General features: G+C 42.9%; 1 pseudogene; it reads right to left on the bottom strand.

The window, feature by feature from the left end:
* Positions 1–4,021: 4,021 nt before the first annotated feature.
* Positions 4,022–4,566, bottom strand: LOC122942058 (annotated as a pseudogene).
* Positions 4,567–5,036: the final 470 nt, after the last annotated feature.

Here is a 5,036-nt window from a genome sequence, read left to right as displayed (position 1 = left end):
AGAACAGAGGCAAAGGGCTTTGCATTCATACATTAGTGAATTGAGTTGCGAATCTTCGTAAGGCGATTTTATTAGCGCACATGCGAATATCTACACTTGTCCCAGAACAGAGGCAAAGGGCTTTGCATTCATACATTAGTGATTGAATTGAGCTGCGAATCTTCGTAAGGCGATTTTATTAACGCAAATGCAAATATCTACACTTGTCCCCAGAACAGAGAGGCAAAGGCCTGTGCATTCATATAGTATAGCACCATATTCGCGAATACGTAGAACTTCGTAAAATTCGATTTACGAATATTCGTATTTTTTATTTTACTTTCCACCTTACAGATTACATTGATCTGTACTCTGTCAACTACTGTCATCACCCCCCACTGTATCTCGATTGATTCCCAAAAGTCTCACATTCCCTAGAAAGTGATTGAGGTGCGAATCTTCGTAAGGCGATTTTATTAGCGCACATGCGAATATCTACACTTGTCCCAGAACAGAGGCAAAGGGCATTGCATTCATACATTAGTGATTGAATTGAGTTGCGAATCTTCGTAAGGCGATTTCATTAGCGCACATGTGAATTTTGCATAGCATATGTATTATGCGATAATTCGAATTATCGCATATGCGAAATAATAACGAATTTGAATAATCGCGAATATTTTAAGAATATTCTTTTGAATATTCACAAAATTTCGCGAATTCGAATATGGGACATGCCGCTCAACACTAGTGCTGGGCCTAAATTTATGACAATGGACTGTTGCAGTGGTGGCTGACGTGAAGCCTCATTCTCTGCTATGACATGCAGACTGATTCTCTCTCTGCTGACATGAAGCCAGATTCTCTGTTACGGGACCTCTCTCCTCTGCCTGTGTGTGTGCTGGGCCTAAATATATGCCAATGGACTGTTGCAGTGGTGGCTGACGTGAAGCCTCATTCTCTGCTATGACATGCAGACTAATTCTCTGCTGACATGAAGACAGATTCTCTGTTACGGGACCTCTCTCCTCTGCCTGGGTGCCGGGGCCTAAATATCTGAGAATGGACTGTTCCAGTGGTGGGTGACGGGAAGCCAGATTCTCTGCTATGGAACCTCTCTCCAATTGATTTTGGTTAATTTTTATTTATTTAATTTTTATTTTAATTCATTTCCCTATCCACATTTGTTTGCAGGGGATTTACCTACATGTTGCTGCCTTTTGCAGCCCTCTAGCTCTTTCCTGGGCTGTTTTACAGCCTTTTTAGTGCCGAAAAGTTCGGGTCCCCATTGACTTCAATGGGGTTCGGGTTCGGGACGAAGTTCGGATCGGGTTCGGATCCCGAACCCGAACATTTCCGGGATGTTCGGCCGAACTTCTCGAACCCGAACATCCAGGTGTTCGCTCAACTCTAATTAATACATAATTTTTCTCCTTCACCGTTTTGCAAATTAACTGCTGGAGTATTCTCTTTTTACTGTAAACGGGGTGGGAACCCAACTCCAAGCATCAACCAAGCAGAGTGCCACAAATTTAAGACACTATATGAAGAGCATAGGGAGACTGCAGTCTCTGTGCATCTTGCTCCACCGCTGTGCCATTCATTGTTATCTTTATCAATAGACATTTATTTATTTAGTCAATAGGCACGTTTATATAGTTTATCTGCTGGGCCATTTATGCTTAAAGAGTAACTAAACCTTTGAGTAAAATCGTAATAAGATGTCCCTAATAATAGTTTTTCTAATATGCTTTAATAATGGATTTTGTATTTTTATTGCAGTTTCCATTCCCTAATGCGCTTAAAATTTATATTTCTGTACACCGCTGACATGCAGTTCTCAGCTTAGCGGAGGATCCCGCACCGCACAGCTAATCCTGGCATAGCACATGGGTACAGGGTACCTATGTGCTATGCCAGGAGTTAGTAAACCTCCCTGGGGCACAGGCAGGAGCATCAATATGCGCTTCTGCCAGTACTCATTGCTGCTGGGGCCCCATTCATAAACTTCACAGTCCGTACTCCATACACTGCTGAGCAGTCAGCGATGTACAGAAATGTCAATTTTAACCGCACAGGGAATGGTGCACTTTATGGAGGGGAAACTGTAATTGACATACAAAATCAATTAATAAAGTATATTAGAAAAACTATTATAATAATATTACAGACTGTAGCTATTAGAGATGGGTTGTTGATCCAGGGAGTTATTCTGATTGCCTGATTCGAGTCGGGAAGGAATTTTTCACCCTAAAGTGGGGACAATTGGCTTCTACCTCACTTTTTTTTTTTTTTTTTTACCTTCCTCTGGATCAACTTGCAGGATAACAGGCTGAACTACATGGACAGATGTCTTTTTTCAGCCTTATAAACTATGTTACTATGTATTATTAGGGCAATCGGAAAATCTTATTAATATTTTACTCAAAGGTTTAGTTACTCTTTAATCTGTTCTGTTATACTGTACATAGACTGACTGTGCATCGGACTTATGGAGTCATTTATCAAACTGGTGTAAAGTAGAACTGGCTTAGTTGCCAATTGCAACCAATCAGATTGTACCTTTCATTTTCTAAAGGAGCTGTCAAAAATGAAAGGTGGAATCTGATTGGTTGCTATTGGTAAATAAGCTAGTTCTACTTTACACCAGTTTGATAAATGACCCCATTAGTCTCAACAGCCGGTGTAAAATATATGGCATATACCTAGTTAATCTGCAGCTCCATTAATAATTAATCTGTCCATTTATACATAGACGTACAGTGATTCAGACTTATTGTCAACAGGCAGTGTAATATATTGGTCCATTTTTCTAGTCTATCTGCTCTGCCATTCATACTTCATCTGTTACATTTGTAAGGGATCGTTCTTTCAGAGTCATAGACTTTTTCACAGACAACCAAATTTAATTTCCAAATTGGTGTTTTATTGTGGCACTTCAGCACCCATACAAACATAAGCATCAAAATCAAATAAACACCTGCCCTTCTGGGCTCTAATACACATTAGTTTTCTCTGACTCACCTAAGCGCATCTTATTGACAGGGTCTCAGGCTCCAAGCCTTAGCGTGTCTGCTCACCAGACTCCAGTCCAGACGAGAAAGAGGTCCGGGTACACGTAGCCTCGTGGTCCCTCAGCCCTCCTGGCTGAGACCACCCAGAGCCTCACTAGGTCTCTGTTTCCAAGTCCTCTTTTCCCAGACTGACACACAGAGGGTTAGCTTTATGCCTTATTGATTACAGCAGACCTCACCTGTGATGACCTCAGGCTAGGGGAAAACCTGTCTTGGAATGGGGGGTGGACTGGGAATCTCGCACTACCAAACCTACCCGCCCACTCCAAATAAAATTTAACCCCTATAATCCAATAAAACAAATAGCTTCAGCAATTATGTTTTCTGAAGCCAGCCCCATCCTCCTGGATTTTACTTACCGGTACCTCACCCAGATGAGGAACCTGGGTGAGATATACACCTCTTCCAGGACTGTTACTGTACACATCGCCACATATCCCCCCCCCCCCCCCTCTTCTACAGACCAGAGGTCTGGGCATTTCTCCAAATCATACCATGCCCTCTGGAAGAAGTGGTCAGTGTCACATTTTTCCTTTATTCTGCCACACCCAGGCTAGCAGAGCTCAGTTTGTCACAAACACCCACTTTCTACATAGTAGATAATACCTAAAAGCCTCCGATGCCCATCTAATGGCCAGGCACTCTCTTTCTACTTTTTCACGAGAGACGATGCTGCACTCTCGCAATTTTTGATCTCTCTCTCTCTTTGTCTATTTTCTCAAAAGATTGCTTCTCTTTTTTCTTTACTCTCAGCGTTTCGATCTTGGCTTCTGATACCAACGACAGGCTCTACGTTTAATTTATCCATAACGAAAGTTCTTTCAGCATATCTGCTTCAGCAGTGGTTTTCTCAGATTTGCCTCTGCCTCTTCAGTGGCTTTTCCCACTTCGGCTGACTCTCCTTCAGCCTCTTCTTTAGGCTCTACAGCATCTGAGGATTCCTCCCACTCCAACTCATCAGCCTTGACTTATTCATCCTTTGTCTCTTTGGAGTCTCTATTCTCTTTGATGGCCTTCTGATCCTTCTCGGACATGGTATCATATACCTGAACTCTTAATTCCTCCTTTTTTTTTTCTCATCGAGGTTGGAGGCACTTGGGATATTGGGGTCCTTATCAAACTCTTTATCTTCCTCTTCTGGCATTCCCTCCAGAGGGTCACCCAGGACATAGTTCTCCCTTCGTGCAGGCTCCAGGAGAGCCATCCCACAGTAGTAGACAGCATCTGCATATTGGTCGTCCATCTCACTGTACTTCATCCCCAGAGGGCTGCTGACTTCCTGGAAGGCATTGATGGCAGAGGGGATGTCTTTCACGTCCAGGTTCTGGTTACTCATTGTCATGAGTCTCCTGGCCTGTGCATCTGCATCAGTCCTTTCAACTTGTTCAGCAGAAACGTCTTCCATCTTTTCTGTCTCGGCCGACACCGCAGGGTCACCATCTTCAGACCGATTTTCAACAGGAATTGGCTTGGACTTCTTGGCCTCTTCTACCTGGTGCTTCAACTGTTTCATACGAATATTTTTCTCTGCCTGGTCTTTATACTGTTCAGCACTGCGCCTTTAATCTTCTAGTTGCATTAGCACGTCCTTCAGCTTTTTCTCTAAGCAAAAGACTTGTTTATTCGCAGCCTGTCTTTCTTTTCTTTCAGTATCCAGCTGTTCCTCCAGTTGTGCAATCCCTGCTTCCTAGGCCCTTATGGATGCTTTGAATTTGGTTTCAATATAGTCTTACAATTCTTGCAATTTTGTTTTTAACTCCTTGTTTTGTCGCTCCAATTGCTGACGGGAATTCTCATTCTTCTGAGCATTGCTACATTCGGCCTTCAGATCAGCATTCATCTGGTCAAGCTGGAGAGTAGCCTTTCTCAGTCTGTCATTGGCCAGTTCAGTATAACCCTATTGGGATTGCCTTTTGGCCCACTCTGCCGTAGCAAGCTCCTCCTGCATATGGACCATTTTAGTGTGAAGCTGTTTGTTAAGCT

The sequence above is a fragment of the Bufo gargarizans genome, chromosome 6, assembly GCF_014858855.1.
Source record: "Bufo gargarizans isolate SCDJY-AF-19 chromosome 6, ASM1485885v1, whole genome shotgun sequence".
Lineage (NCBI taxonomy): Eukaryota > Metazoa > Chordata > Amphibia > Anura > Bufonidae > Bufo > Bufo gargarizans.
Note: the sequence above shows the minus strand (reverse complement) of the source record. Positions and strands in the feature narration are given on the sequence as shown.